General features: G+C 38.5%; 1 long non-coding RNA gene across 8 annotated transcripts in view; it reads left to right on the top strand.

Moving 5' to 3' along the window:
• LOC103170640 overlaps nt 1-16,809 on the top strand; it is an 86,648-nt gene that overhangs the window by 15,555 nt on the left and 54,284 nt on the right. For all 8 annotated transcript variants that reach the window (XR_003765605.2, XR_005660950.1, XR_005660951.1 and 5 more), the window contains one exon: nt 1,674-1,748. This is a non-coding gene — a long non-coding RNA (uncharacterized LOC103170640). The remainder of the gene's footprint in view (nt 1-1,673; nt 1,749-16,809) is intronic.

Below are 16,809 nucleotides of genomic sequence, written 5' to 3'. Positions count from 1 at the left end.
AAGCACAAAAAATCCAGGCAAGAAACAGATATTTGTGTCCTTAAGTTAATTAGGTTCAAAACAATGATTTGACTCTGAAATAGAAACTGACTTTTCCAGCCAGAAAAGCAAAGAACTCAGAGGTCTGATGTGAAGCCAGACAGTTTCTCATCTCTTTTGCACTCTTAAGTTTTCAGGCTTACTTATGGTATGCTTTGCATAGAAGATGGTATACATTTAAATGTTTAATCTCATTTTCTCATTTTCCTAATGTAAATTAGATCTTGAAATTCAATTTTATATTCTTAGAGCTTTTTTGAATCTTGACTCTCCTATTGTGAATAGCTATTGAAATATACTTTTTGCATAGAAGGTTTAACTCTGCAAAGATTTCACTTTGGAAGGAGGTTTTAGTGACAAATTAAGTGTAGGGCTGCTGGTCGAAAGGTGATATTAATGCCGTGGAAACAATGGCCCGTGTCAGAGTGGAGCTGCTGTATCAAGCTGTTGGTGAGGGTCCAGGAAAGAAGACAAAGGCTCAGAAATAGAGGATTGTAAGAGATTTTTAAGTTCACATTACCTACTGCTGTAGCTGAGAATTATTTAAATCTTTTCAAACTACTCCTACCCAAACTGAGGCCTGATACCATCTTTGGTTGGGCAGTGAGAACTCTGGGTTTGCAGACTAGGGCTGTTAATTTTTTTGTATTTATTTATTTTTTTATTAAGTAAACGTTCTCTCACACGCACTGCTTTTCCCCCTGGCTTAAGAGAGCACTGCAAGGATGGTGACGCAGTGAAGGGAAGTCCATGTATCAGTTCTATCTGTTACCCTTTCAGCAAGGGCACCTAAGACATCTGCCTTGTCGACCATTGATCACAACCCTGGAGAGTGCCATTTCCACTGGATCATTCCCCATAAGACTCTAGACTCCTCAAGATGTATCAGTTTTATTTCTTCTTATTTGCTCCCAAATGTAGAGCACAGTACTCTGCACTCATTGCGTGCTCAATAGTGCTGACTCTAAACCAGTGTTGTTCAAGAGCATCCACCTAAGGATCCCTATGCTGTCTTGGAAAGGGAATTTTCTATTTCCATGGGTCTTTTGTGACTCGACTTAGATTAGCATGTTTTGGACACAATCAAGAGGACTAATTCTCTGGAGATGACACTAATGCTAAGAAAAGTCCAGGGAAAATGTGGATGAGGCAGTCCAGCAGCTAGATGGATAGAGGCCATAACCGATAATGTCTCCCACCTCAAGACTAAAGCTTTATATGGGCAGGCAATGCCTTTGTTGTTGTTCTGTACTCTCCCAAACACTACATTGCTCTGCACATAGTAAGTGCTCACATTTGAATGGTGATGGGGGAGTACTCTTGGATAGAAAGTTAATCCTGTGGGATTCAGATCGAAGAGTTGCAGTTTCATCTCAGTGGAAAACTTGAATTGGCTAAAATGTAGAAAAATTGGTCACTTCATGCATAAGAAATACAAGCACATCCTTCCTAGGGCTGTGATTTTTATTTAGACTGAGGGATTACTCTTGTTTATCTGCTGAAAGTTGTTGAAACAGCATAAGTATTTCCCTCTGGGAATTAACTTGGTCTGAAATCTGTTTTGATAAAGTTGAAATTATCACAACAGTGCTACCTCTGCCTTCCTTGTATTATTCTCTTTCACTGCGATCTAGGTTTGGAAGCACCAAAACTTCTGAGAAGTGACCCTTGAATATCTGAGGGAGGACTGTGGCCAGAGCTTTCCCAAGGTACTAACTCTTTTGATACTAGAAAATGACAGAAAGACAGTGCTCTGTCTCTCTCATATAAGGCCAGAGATAAAGACTGTTAAAGCCCATAATTAAGCTCATGAGTCATTTGACCTTTTACAAATCACTAAACCTCCCTCTTTGTACATGTAAAATGAGAATCATAAGGCTTAAATCTTTTTCTTAATTTTTAATAGCTCAAATTCTTTCTTATTCCACTTAACACTCTGGAAGTCCTTTCAAATGAAGACGGTGATTAGGTCAGCTGCATTCAATCTTAATTCTCTTCAGACAGGTTGATAGCCCAATGTTAACACACCTCATTTTGAGGTCAAGGGGCTAAAGGGGAAATAACACTCTTCTACCTAAGAATTATGTGCAAGGTGAGTAGGAGATTGTCCCCTTTCGGCAGCGTGGCTCAGTGGAAAGAGCACGGGCTTTGGAGTCAGAGGTCATGGGTTCGAATCCCGGCTCGGCCACTTGTCAGCTGTGTGACTGTGGGCAAGTCACTTAACTTCTCTGTGCCTCAGTTACCTCATCTGTAAAATGGGGATTAAGACTGTGAGCCCCACGTGGGACAACCTGATTCCCCTGTGTCTACCCCAGCGCTTAGAACAGTGCTCGGCACATAGTAAGCGCTTAACATATACCAACATTATTATTAACGCTGTTTAGTGCCATTGTTCTTGTCTGTCCGTCTCCCCCGATTAGACTGTAAGCCCGTCAAACGGCAGGGACCGTCTCTATCTGTTGCCGACTTGTTCATCCCAAGCGCTTAGTACAGTGCTCTGCACATAGTAAGCGCTCAATAAATACTATTGAATGAATTATAACGCTCTATTAAAAGTCTCCTTCTCTTGCGTACAGATAAAGCCCCATACTATGACCTGACATTTATGTAAAATTTTCTGACCCTGAATACTGACTCTATTTTTGGTATGAGGAGGGGTGACACACTAGAGTGAGTGTGTGGGTTTATACATGTATATTACATATAATCTACACTCACCTGGCAAACTCATTCTTTGAAATCTCTTTGGGTTTCCCTTCTTAGGGAAGAGCTAAGTCTGAAAAGTGGTTGAAAGGGTTGGGCCCTGGGTTTGACCTACCAAACCTGGCTAGGAATCTGAACCTGAACTCAAATTTTTTGAACTGGCTTAGCAATCAGGAGAGGTCAGAAGGAACTTTATCGGTATTTCCTTGCAAGTTCTTGCTTGTGTATCTTCTCTCTTCTGTGGGGCTGTGTGCTCTCATAGCATCAGAAGGATTGAAAAACATACAGTACAGGCAAGATGAAAGGTAATGAAAGGGAAAAGATGTCAATGCAGGAAAAAGCAAAAAATGGAGACAAAAGAACTCCTGAGGACAGTGAGCATGTTGGTTGAGTACTTAGTCTTTATGTGAGAAGGAACAGGAAGACTAGTCCTGTTATCTTCTTTCAGGTGACCGCATTTCCAAGAATCCTGAAAGATTCATTTCCCCCAAATCTTCTGGAATCCCCCTAGAATGTATTCAGTGAAGAAGTTAGAAACTTTAAATATTCAAGAGGAGAACTTGATCCCCCTCCTCTTATCTTTGGTGAAGGGCTCTGCCTCCTCCCAGTGTCTGACCTACAAGTATCTAAACACATATGCCAAGGCTAAATCAATAAATTGATGGTATTTATTGAGCACTTCATGTGCAGAGCACTGTAATAAGCACTTAAGGAGTTCCAGGGTGGATACAAGCAAATTGAGTTGGATAGAGCCCCTGTTCCACCTGGGGCTCACAATCTTAATCCCCATTTTACAGAGGAGGTAACTGTCAGAAGTTAAGTCAATTGCCCAAGGTCACACAGCGGATGTGGGGCAGTTGGAATTACAACCCTCATCCTCATGTCTCCCAGGCCCATGCTCTAGCCACTAGGTCATGTTGCTGCTATACAAGCAGTTATTACAGTGCGCTGCACACAGTAAACACTCAAATATAATTGAATAATGAAATGATAAAATATGATTAACTACTGTGACAATTGTCTAGCCAAACTAGACTGACTCTGAAATCATTACAAGGAAACCCCTATGTGACCAAATAAGTAATAGTAAACTTCTTAGTATCTACTGATGTAATGAACTGTATTACTATTAGATACAAGTACAGCAAAATGAGACATGTTCCCTTCCCACAGGTAGTTCACATTCTGGGGATTTGGGGGGATTTAAGAATCCAGGTGCCTTTTTTTTTTTTTTTTTTTTCCCCCTCAACTTCGTTTCCACCAGACTATTAACTTGTTCTAAGTAACCCCTTAGTGGCTCCAAATTCTGCATAATTATGCTTGAGCCAGATCTGGTTCTGAGCAACTCACATTGTCTTGGAAATTTCCTGGTAGACCAGTGGGCTAGTCAGTCCCTGTCTTTGCCTTATATCTTAAGAGGTGACAGTCTTTATTAGCTTGATTAATTCTATTTAAAGTTTGCAGATTAATTTTGGGGTCAAAAGAAACTATTTCTAAAGACAAAGAACTACTTAAGAAGGGTAATAACGTTAAAGGGACATTACTGATAGCTACATCTGGCAAATCATGAACATTTTGAGTAACATGCCCCATCTCCTTATAATCTCCCCTCACCTCCTCTCCCCACCCCCTACTGTGATGTCTGTCAAATGCATGGTCACCCTATGTATAAGGTAACAAGAGGATTAAGTATTCATTATGTAAACTGACAATTCAGAGCCTAAGTGCAATTGAAAATATTGAAAGTGAGAGAAATTTATGTAGCCTGATATAGAACACAAGTAGTGAGATGAAATTAAAGTTCAGGCTGAATATCAAAAATGCCCACATTTCAATGAGAACATGAAAGTTACATAACTTCTCTAGGAAGAAGATGCTCTTAAAAATTGGGCAGTGTAGTGCTTTAATCCATATTTAGTTGACAGATATAAAATTAACTCTAGTCTTGTCACAAAGAATCAAAGAACTAGAGAGACTCTATATTTAGAACTTTGAGAGAGATGAACCAGTCAGGAAGGTTCCTGTCAATTCCAGATGTTTCTTTTCCTTATGATATCAAAATGTATACAAGTAGGTGTAGCTGTGGTAGATCATTCATTGTGAAATGGCAGTTTGGGGGTCATATTTTGTCAAACTTTGGATTTGGAATATTCTTTTATCCTCTAAGCCTAAAGGAGGACTAATTGGAAGGATTATCTGGCCTGGTATTACTTTAATTCTGATATTCTCTTTCCTTTATTTTTACCAATATTGTTTGTCACCTTGTGCATGAAACTTGTCTGTGAGTAAGAAATGCATTTTGTATGACTTCCTGTCAAACCAATATTTATTCACAAATATCTATTTTGTTGTTTCCTCACATAAAACTACATAGCACTTCTCCCAAGTGAAGAGTTGGCTAGTTGGTGGTAGTATGAAGTGCCAGCTGGAGGCTTGACAGTTTTTGTTGTGCCAGCTGCTTTCATGATGGACAATTTGTTCCTTGCCTTTGGTCTTACTTCGTGTGGAATTAAACTCCTTTTGCTCCAATTACATGAGGAAAGGGCATTCTACAACTTCCCATATTTGCTCAGAGAACAACAATATTTGAATATATTATTGTGTAACTCAAAACTCCTTTCCCATTCAGACAATTAAGAGATGAGATTACATTTTCTTTGGAGTTGTGCTTCAATTTTAAACTGGCAGTGTTACAGGTTAAGCTAGGGCTAACAGACTCATACTAAGCACTTAAATATTTACTAAAACCAAAATTGTGTGCTTGCTAACAACCTACTTTGCATGATTCATTAGTACTTCTTGGTAGTTTATAAATGTCCATATTTGTGTGTTGGAATTGGAGCAGGCTGTGGTTAAATACCCAGTGTGGCCTAGTGGAAAGAGCGTAGTTCTGGGAATTTTGGGACCTGGGTTCTAATCCCAGTTCTGCCCTGTGGTGTGACCTTGCTCAAGTCACTTAATCTCTGTGCCTCTTTCTTTAGATATAAACTGGAGATTATTTATAAGGGATTACATCTCTCCCTTAACTTGTTGTGAGCTCAATATGGGGGAGATTGTCTGACTTCATTTTTCTTGTATCTAGCCCAGGACTAAAACAATGGCCTTGTGGATAGAGCCTGGGAATCAGAAGGGCCTGTGGTCTAATCCTGACTCCTCCATTTGTTGGCTGTGTGACCTACAGAAAGTCACTTAATTTCTGTGCCTCAATTTCCTCATCTGTAAAATGGGGATTAAGACTGTGAGCCCTATGTTGGACTGTGTCCAACCTGATGAACTTGTATCTACCCCAGGGCTGCTTAGAATGCATGGCACATCGTAAACTCGTAAATTCTACTTAAAAAATTGTGTAGAGAGATCTGTATTAAGTGCTTAACACATAGCACAATTATATTATACTTTTGCTTAATTCATATCCAGATTGGGTTCAAGAGTATCCTAGTACTTGAGATAGGAATGACCCAAATTTCTGGGAGATTCAAACCCTATGTTTTCTCCACCTTCACCACTTTTATGTTTCCTGAGAGGGAATGGGAAAAGCACACAAACTTCTGATGGTAACTTGATGGGGTCAAGATACTAGAAATATATGGCCAATTTGTCTAATTAACAACAAATACATGTTCACATGGGGAAGGAGTTCCATGCTTGTATTTCAACTTTACAGGTGTGGGAATTCTTTGTTAATTTTCATAGGTTCAGCTGCCTCAATTTATCCTGTGGGGAAAAATAAAACTAGCTGTATATCCAATTGGCACCTTGTTAAAACATAGGAAACTACTGTACCCTCCATTCTTCTACAGACACTCACTCAGGAACTCAAACTCATTTATTCATGTAGTTTCCTCTTCCACATAAATGTAAATGACTTCCAAAGCTTATCTCCAGCATACTTATTTTCATAAGTCCCCAAATTCCTATCACCTAGCTCAGCAAGCATAGGCAGTCATTGCTGTCAATGACAAAATATTTCACAATTAATGAGTTTTCATTTGTCTAGAGATATAGCTCCTCTTAAATATTCATATGTCCACATTAGACAAGAAAAAACTACCTAATAATGGAAGTATACTGAGCTTTGCAACCCATGGAGAAGCTAGCCTGCCATGTGGAGGATCCAGCTGAGTAATACTGTGGTGTATTCCACACTGCTAGACACAGGCTACTAATGCTGGAGTTTAACAAGCCATTTTTCATCCCCACACACTCTAGGTAGTGCATTGATTAAATTAAAAATTCATGGCATTAAAAACCATCATAGTAAATACCCATTAACTTTAAAGGGCTGGAGAATGCTATCCATTAGCATACTGCACAACTATTCTCTGGGTAGAAAAACCGAGAGAAAATGGCCATCAAGATTCTTTGGCTCTGGAAGTGTTTGCTAAGGATGACACAATTATCCAGAAATGGGATATGGTGAAGGGGTGGTGTGCCATCATTAAATGCCTTTCACAGATCAAATCTGTACATCATGATGAATTCATATACTTTCCTTACCCATTAGCATCCTAGTTAATTCCATTTAGGAATACAGGGGAGGACCTCTTCTGAGTGGGGTTCATTCAGGTTCAGAGGTCTACCAACACAGGTGTCAGACCTTGGTCAATGGCAACTTGTCAGAGCAATGTCTGTGACTGGGAATGGGTTTGATAATATCTTCTGTATCATGGAAGCTCCCCTCACTCATACCTGCCCTGAAATATAAGCCAGGTTAGTAGTAAATGCAACAATAAGTACAATAATTTGTCTCACCAAAGGGCTTTTATGAAGACTAATTGGTAATTTGTAAAATGTGAAGATGGAAAACATTACCCAAAAGTGATGAACACTATTTTCACTACAATTTTCACAATGAAAACTAAATTAATATTTAGACTTGTGCTAAGTAAACTTTATTATATTCTTCTTGCTCTGCCTTCTCCGTTAAACTGCCATCGAGTGCACATTGGTTGCAATACACTGTACTTAGCAATTAGAAAAGTACCAAAAAAGCCTAAGCATTGTGCCCTTTTATATAAGGAGTTTGCAGTCATAATGGAAGAGGGAGGCAGGCATAAGAACATGGATCTTTATTGCATAGTTTGGGGGTTTGAAAGCTTGTTCTGAGATATTTGAAGGAGCTTGGAACTGACAATCTTCTTTGTGGTGGATTTTTTTTCTTCCTCACTTCCCTTGGTAGAGATTTTCATAATCAGATTTATCATATTTACATTGCAAATAAAAATAATCAAAGGGCTAAACTGGCTTGCATGGATTGCAACTTTAAAGGTTTTAAATGAAACCACAAATGCATCTCTTGGTTATAGCTACCAAGATTTTAATTTTTGTCAGATCATCCCTGTGCCTCAGTTACCTCATCTGTAAAATAGCGATTAAGACTGTGAGCCCCTTGTGTGACAGGGACTCTGACCAACCTGATTGGCTTGTATCCACACCAGTGCTTAGTACAGTGTCTGACACATAGTAAGCACTTAACAAATATCACAATTATCATTATATTATTACCTTGGATATGCACTAATTGTTGTGGCATTGGATAGTTTTTACAGTACCACATTGTTTGCAAGGAAAAATGAAAATGAACTAACCAACTCCTTTCATTGTGTGATGTGTAAAACCAATAAACATCCAACAGGCTATGTGCATTCTTACCTGACTTCTCCAGGCTTTGCCCACTGATATCAAGTTTCTTTATTTCATAGTCAATATTTTATTAGAAATATCTCTTTGCATTGGTTTGCAGCCAAAATGACAATAATGCTTTGACATTGTTCCTTTTGCCTAATGTTTCTCTCTAAAAATCTCACTTTTCTCTGTCTCCACCAACTCTGCTAAACACCTCTACCCTCTTATAAAGACATTACAATCTTCCCTCCTCCCTAAGACCTTTCCTGAGTGGGAATAAGAACATTGCCTCTACTCCAAACTCCATGATTTACTCAAACCCCTTGCTATATAAACAATAGATACTAAATTCTATGTATAATGCAAACTTTTTGTTTAATATAGCCTTAGTTCTAGATTTCTCTATTCTCTTTTGATGAACAATCGTCAGTGTAATAGTGTTATTCTCCATTGAGGCTGCATGTTAGAGGCCCATTTTCTTTCTCCCCATTTCCCAAGGAGATATGAGACCAAGGCCTGTAACAGCAAGACTTATAAACCCTCTTCTCAGAGCAACACAAACTACTTAATAGTGTGCCAGAAACTACTAAACACTAAGGTAGATACAAGCTAATCAGGTTGGACACAGTCCATGTTCCACATTGGGCTCACAGTCTTAATCCCCATTTTACAGATGAGGTGTCTAGCAAGTGAAATGACTTGTCCGAGATCACACAGCAGTTGAATGGCAGAATTGGGATTAGATTCCAAGTCCTTCTGATGCCCAGGCCCATGCTTTATCCACTAGGCCATCCTGCTTCTTAGGCTCTCTTTGACTGGCTCTTCCTTTGCATCCCATTCCCTAACTTTTCATGTCATGCAAGGCTAAATTCTCAATCTACACTCATTTCTCAATCTACACTCAGTCAAATAGGGAGATCATCAGCTCTTTTGGCTTCAAGTACTACTTCAATGAGGAATGACTCCCAGATCCACCTGATTGGCCACAGTCTCTCGTTCTCTGAAATCTTGCATTTCATCCTGCCTTCAATATATGTCTAAACAGATGTCTCACTAGCAGCCTAAATTAAACATGTCTAAACTTGCCTCCGTCTCATCGGACAGTCCTATCCTCCCTGTCTCTCAAGGCTACACCTCGGCTTTATCCTTACATTTTCAGTCAGTTATCCCTTCATCATCCTTCTCGCAGGCTTTCCTACTTCTGATATTGCCACTTCATATTTTATTGTGCTGTCCACATCACTTGCATTATTGCATAACATAGTTATGATTCTCAGTACTCTTTATACTAGACCACATTACTTCCCTCCTAACCACCTCTTAAACATCAAATGTTAAGGCAAGCACACAAACAATGAGGAGCACAATCAGTCCAGCAGAATTGGAGATTCTCATTGCATTTCAGAGCATAAAATGCTTTTTGATGGCTTTTGCATTTTTTAACTCATATGCTGCCGTTGGATTTGATTAAAAATGAACCTTCTTAGTATAGAAATGGATTTGACACTTTTGGAGCTGAGTTTATGCTACTACCCTATATTTGGCAGAGGAAATGATTACCACCCCTCACTATCTTTTAGCACTTTGTGCAAAATAAATCCATCATTTGAAAGTTTATTAAGCTCCTGTTGAGTTCAGAGTCCTATATTAAATGCTTAGAAAGTAGAACAAAACAAAACTCCTATTCCCCGCCCTCTAGGTAATTATAATTTGAAGGTTGCTTGGTAAATATAACCAAAACTGCTGCTCAATCATTTCTTTAGTTTCTTATCTTGAAAGGAGTGTGATCTTTTTCACCCACAACTTATTGATAAGATCAGCTGCCTTCTGGTTATGAAGAAGGAAACACGGAACTGGATGAATGTCTGTCCCATCAGAGGTTCAGGGTCTAAGAGAGGCTCTACAGAAGCTTTTCTTCCTTCTGACAATTAAGTCTTGCCTCCTATGACATGGTAAAGAGATGGGAACATATTTCATATGCATAAATAATTAGTTTTACAAGCCTTAGTGACTAGAAGGAGATAACACCACATTCTGGAGGTAGCATCCATTGGTTCAGCAGTTTATTTTATAACTAGGCTTTTCTGGTTAGAAAGATTTGAAATTCTAATTATTCAAAACTTTGGTTTTTTCTCTTTATTTGCCTCTTTTATTATGCCTTCAGAACCAATATAATTTACTGACTTCCACCTGTTATGAGAACTGAAACCAAAGATAGTAAAATACATGGTCTATATCTCTAGGCGTTTACAATCTAATAGGGGAGTTGGACAGAAACAAAAGCAAACTCTCAGCTATTGAGTAGATAGAAATAATAACAATAAGCTATTGAATCAAATATTTCCAAGTGCAATAGTGCCAGATGGCATAGGATAAGCCTAGACTGTGGGGATTTGGGGGAATGCCTGCAGGTTCCAGTGCTTTGAACAGTGCTTTGCACAGAGTAAGTGCTGATGTGCCTCTTGAGAAGGGCTCGGGAAGTGGGAATGATGGATTCAATTTTGAGTGGGGAGGAAATTCCATACGAGATTAAAAGGCTTGTAGGTTGTAGATAGGAGAGTCAAAAGTGAGATGTAGTTAGGAGAGAAAAGTACAGGCTGAGGTATAATGGAATGAAAGAATGCCAAGAGGAGCTACTGATGGAGAGCTCTAAATTGAATGGTTATATGGGATTATACATCTGCCTATGCTTTCTTTAATGAGGTCAATCAGTGGTATATATTGAGGTCATTGTGTGTAGACCTCTATACTAAGCAGTAAGTAGTAGTATTAGCCACTGGAGGGTTTTGAGGAGGGGAATGATCTCAATTTTCTTGAAAGATGGACTCAGGTACATGTTGGGTTGACTGGAGGGAGTCTGAGGTAGAGGGACTAATAAGGAGACATTTTTTTTGCAGTATCCAAAGAGTAATGTAGTTGGGCATATAAAATTGGAGAGGAAAGAGCAGATCCGTGAGGTATTCTCTAGTCAAAATGTGGGTGAAATGAAAAGACCATCTTAATTTTATTGTATTAAGTGTATAGTATGTGTCAAGCTATCAGGTTGGATGTAGTCCTTCCCCTAGATGGGGTTCTCCATATAAGTGGGAGGGAAGGGAAGATGAGTAGTTCCACTTTTGACATTGTGAGGTTAAAACGTCAGTCACTTATGTGGAGGTGACCCAGAGGCAGGAGAAGATGGAAAGTTGTAAAGCAGGGCTGATGAGATTTGAAAATCCTCTGCATAGGGATGGTAGTTGAAAAGCAAAACTGAGTCTCCTGAGCCAATGTTAGTTTAAGGTGAGAGAAGGACAAATTGCCAGCAGAGGTCTTAGAAATATTAATGAAAACAAGGGCAGTTAGGGCAAATGAAAGTGTGTGTGGTTCAGAAACTAGTTTTGCTGACTTGTGTTTACAACATCTATACCCCAGACAGCTGTATAGAGCTCCTTAAAAGCCCTTTAGAATAAGGGAATCAAGTGACCTGCTCTTCCATTAAAGTGGCTAAATAGCTTACTTTGGATGTGAAGCACAGGGGAAATTGACTTCACTGAAGGACTGTTCTCCAGATTCCTGGGGTGAAGATACTATGTGTGTCACTAAGAAAGCTTACCTTCTATATTTATGCTGCAGAGTCTTTGATGACTTTGACATCACCTGCCTTACTAGGCACCATTTTGAAGTAAGGGTTAACTATCATATTTCACACAAAATATGGAGGAGCCATGAGAAGGAAAAACAAGTAATGGCATTGAAATGATTCTCTAAAATCCTTCATCACTTCAGGCATTCTATTTATCATGACACCCAACCTTTGGGGACTGCAGATCAAATTTAATTACTCATGCAATATGTCACCCATATTTGCTGGCTTAATGTGAAGAAGAAAACATTAATGTGATAATATATAGTATTAGTATTATTAAAATTCTTAATTGAGGGTATTCTACAGTAAACTGCTTTCCAGCCCATTCATCACCTCTTGTATAACACCATAGTTTAATTCATATATAAATATTTTCACAGATTTAATCTTGTAATACTAAAATTGAAATATTGGTGTGACTTGGTTCCTAGCTGTACAGTGCAACCAGTATGAATACTAATCAAGGCAGTCATTAGTTCAGTTGTCTAGTGATTATTATTTTTTTTTTTTTGGTAAACTTTTAAAACCATTTTGGATTCGCCAAGTCCCTCATTTTATATGCAATATGCACTTCATGGATTTCTGTGTTATATTAGAATAAAGAATTCTATCTTTAATCCACACAGCTTTATAAGTAAATCTCAACTTCCAAATTAAGAAAGAGGTAGTTTAACATTGCTGGCTTATGTGCATACTGAAATGCCTTATCTCTGTTTTTATGATGTTTGTAAACTCTGGAGATACTAATGCTAATTTTGTCCGTTACATTCCTGGTTAATCTGTTCTGAGGCTTTGAGCATTGCTGACATATAATGTTCTCATTTTTTCTGTTAGTGCATCCAGTTGTTTAGTCTTGCTGTCCCTAAAGCTTATCATTTATCCTACTCATTAAGCTGCAAGGTTCAATCCCTGTCCATCATGTTCTTTAAAAACTGTGCCTGTTCTTTCTTGTAATTGAACTTTCCATTTTTGTTTTTGAGTTATTTTCCCCTTGAAATGATAATAGACAATTGCATTAAGGTTAAGTGATACATTAATTCATGAAAGTGTGGTGCAATGGAAGTACAAGTATAGTAAAATATGGCAGAGTAAATTCATCAATCAATGGTATTTAGTGCTCATGGTATGCAGAGCACTGTACTAAATGCTTGAGAGAGTATGAGATGTGGTAGACAAGAACATAAAGTCTAGAGAGGGTGACAGATTTAAATTACAGAGAGGGGAATTTCGGAGTATGGGGAGTGTTCATAAGTGTTAATATCCAAGAGCTCAAGGGTTACATCATAAGATCATAAGTGATGCAGAGGGGAAGGTGATGAGGGAAATGAGGGATTAGTCTAAGAAGGCCTCTGGGAAGAGATAAGATTTTTTAGAAGGGCTTGGAAGGTGGATAGGCTGGAGATCTGTCAGATAGGAAAGGGGAGTGAGTTACAGGTCAAAGGAAGAATTATTTATTATTTTTTTAAATGAAGCATCAGATACAAGTATTTCTGGCGAACACTGCATAAAGAGTGAGAGAAATCCGGCTTTGGAAAGCCAGCAGGAGTATAGTTGAAAACTGAAGTTTATAAGAACTTTGCAAAAGCTACTTTAACTGGTTCTCTTCCCTGGACAGGAAGATAAAAATGTTTGAATAGCTGGAAGGTGGTACTCCTAAAGTTAAAAAAAAAAAAATAAACAAATACTAAAAAAAAGCCTTGAATCAGCTAATGATCCCTAGTATATTTATTTGTCAGCATATTAAGTAAAATATTACAATACTTTGAGACTGTTCTCAGGCTATTGATCATGTGACTTGGGACAAGAAAAAGAGCAAAAGTAAAGGAGTTGAAAGACCAGCGTTCTAATCCTACCTATGCACATGGTCTATTGTGTGACAGTCTAGATACTATCTGAGCATGATACTGAGCATCGCTCAGTGGAAAGAGCCCGGGCTTGAGAGTCGGAGGTCATGGGTTCGAATTCTGGCTCTGCCACTTGTCAGCTGTGTGACTGTGGGCAAGTCACTTAACTTCTCTGGGCCTGTTACCTCTTCTGTAAAATGGGGACTAAGACTGTGAGCCCCAAGTGGGACAACCTGATTATCCTGTATTTACCCCAGTGCTTAGAACAGTGCTCTGCACATAGCCCTTAACAAATACCAACATTATTATCTGTAAAATAATAGTGTAATAGCTGCTCTTCCTCCCTTTTGGAATATGAGCTGTGGGTGGTTTGGGGACTATAATATCATTTTGTTTCTGTCCCAAAAGTTAGCTCTTAAAGCTTAATAAATATCATTTTAAAACTTCCTACAAAGGATAGGTGATTATAAACAAACTCACACCACTAGTACCTGCCCTCAAAAGACTTGCACTTCCAATTTAGATTAAAAAGTCTGATTTATGGCTCCTATTTTCTTGTAATGGTATTGTTTCAGTGACAGGTGAGGGGAAATATGAAAAGCAAAAGATTAAAATCAATACATGTTTGGGGGAAATAGATTTTGCAGAAGAAGGGATATCATTTTGTTCTAATTTTTATGGGTGACTTGCTGCGGGAGCTGCATGGTAACTGGGTCCAGTCAATTTTTAGAAAGAACCTCAGCTTCTCAGCTTGTTGTTAACTTTGTTCATTGATGGAGCCTACTGGTTAGACATGAACCGTTCTAATCAATTTCTGTTAAGCTTTGTTTTCTTGTTCTTACTTCACAGTATGATGTATCTAAAAGGCTAAGACTTGGGAAGGATGTCTCTACTATCTGCTAAAGGGAAGCAATTCAGGGGACTCTTTAACAGACATTGACCAAATAAAGCCAAATTTTCTTGGGGGAAAACAAAATGACTAGTCACTTCCTGTTCATTGGAACAGTTAATTCCCATTCATTGAAATGTTCAGAAGCTCACATTTAAAAGGGGCTCAACTGAATGTTCTTTGTATTGTTTTCTGAAATGGAATTGTGAAATATTAAAAATTTAAGTTAGTATTGTGGAATATTCTCCAGAGGGTTTGCTTTCTAGTCATGATTGCAGTGTTTGCAGTTATGACCTAAAACTCACAGTTAATCTCATACCAAAATACCACCTCACTTTTTTTTTTAATTGTGACTTACACAAGAAGAATATGATTTTGTAACTTCTAATCAGGATAATAGTTTTCTCAACACTGCCACTTCTAAGTATCTTAATTAGGAAGAAACATTTCTTGTAGTGAGATGGAATCTATCTGGCAACAATTTAACTATAATAGAATTAGTATTAGCATGGAAAAGAGTCTTGCAAGTGTGTGGCATGAGGAAATGGTTCATAGCAGCATGGCATATTGGAGAGAACATGGGCCTAGGAGTCAGAATGTCGGGTTTTAATCACAGCTCTGCTGTGTGACCTTGGCCAAGTTTATTTCACTTCTGTTACCGGATCTGTAAAATGGGAATTGAAACTGGAAAACCCATGTAGGATAGGGACTCTGTACAACCTGATTTGCCTGTATCCACCCCAGGGCTTAGTACAGTGTCTTACGTACAGAAAGTGCTTTAAAAAATTACCATGATGATGGTAATAAATATTGCTCAGTCTAGGTAAAATTCAACTTAATGGTGGAGGTGCAGGTGTTCATCATTTTCTCCCTAATGGTTCTACACCCTAACAATAAATGCTGACTAAGTTACTCTATGCAATAAAAACAAATACTGTAGCTTGCACTTTGACAATTAGTATTAGAATCCAAATATACATAAAGCAATGATTGCACAGGTTGTTTTCAGATTTACCATTTTTGATAGAATTTTATGGAGAAATATTAAAATTGAACTCCAAGTGGAGAAGTGAACCAAAATCCAGGAGGCATTTTCAATGTTGTAGAACCCATGACCAAACTGTCAAAACAAGCAGGGAAGAGGAGCTGAATAAAATCAATCTTCTTCAGAAGAAAATATCTGCTATTTCTAGAAACCATGCTCTATTCTCCATCCAAATTCTATGTTGATCCAAGCACTTATCACTTCTCCATGCCTCTCACCTCATCTGTAAAATGGGGATGAAGACTGTGAGCCTCACATGGGACAATCTGATTACCTTGTATCTACCCCAGTGCTTGGAACAGTGGTTGGCACATAGTAAGTGCTTAACAAATACCATAATTATTATTACCTTTGCTTCTGCATCAGCCTCTTGAGTAACCTCCCTGCCTCCTGTCTCTCCCCACCTCAAGTCTATACTTTGATCCCTGGATTGTTTTTTCAAAAAAACAAAAAACAAACCCACCTGTGTCTTCACTTCTTCAAAACCTCCTAATATTGTTCACCCAACCGTGCATCAAACAGAGAAACATGGTCCAAGGGATAAATCACAGGCCTGAAAGTCAGGCCTGGGGTTCTAATCCTGATGCTCCACTACATCTCTGCTGTGTAACCTTGGGCAAGTTACTTGACTTCTCTTTGTCTAAAGTTACCTCATCTGTAAAGTGAAGATTAAGACTTTGAGCTCCATGTGGGACATGGACTATATCCAATATGCTTATCTTGTATCTATACCAGCACTTATTACAATCCCTGGAACAGGCACTTAAAAAGCAAATCTCATTTAAAAAAACAAAACCAAAAAGCATAACTCCTTAACATTAGCTATAAGATACTTGATCAGCTCTCCACCTTAACTCACTGATTTTTCTGCTTCAGCCCAGTCCACACTCTTCACTCCTCTAATGCCAGCTGATCTCATATTTCACTGGCATACCCATAGCCATGTCTTCTCTCTGCCCTCTAACTTCTTGACCTTTCATATAGCCATGTCACCACTCTCCCCACCTTCAGTCCTACTAAAATCATGTTTCTTTGAAGA

Source organism: Ornithorhynchus anatinus, chromosome 17, assembly GCF_004115215.2.
Source record: "Ornithorhynchus anatinus isolate Pmale09 chromosome 17, mOrnAna1.pri.v4, whole genome shotgun sequence".
NCBI lineage: Eukaryota > Metazoa > Chordata > Mammalia > Monotremata > Ornithorhynchidae > Ornithorhynchus > Ornithorhynchus anatinus.
Note: the sequence above shows the minus strand (reverse complement) of the source record. Positions and strands in the feature narration are given on the sequence as shown.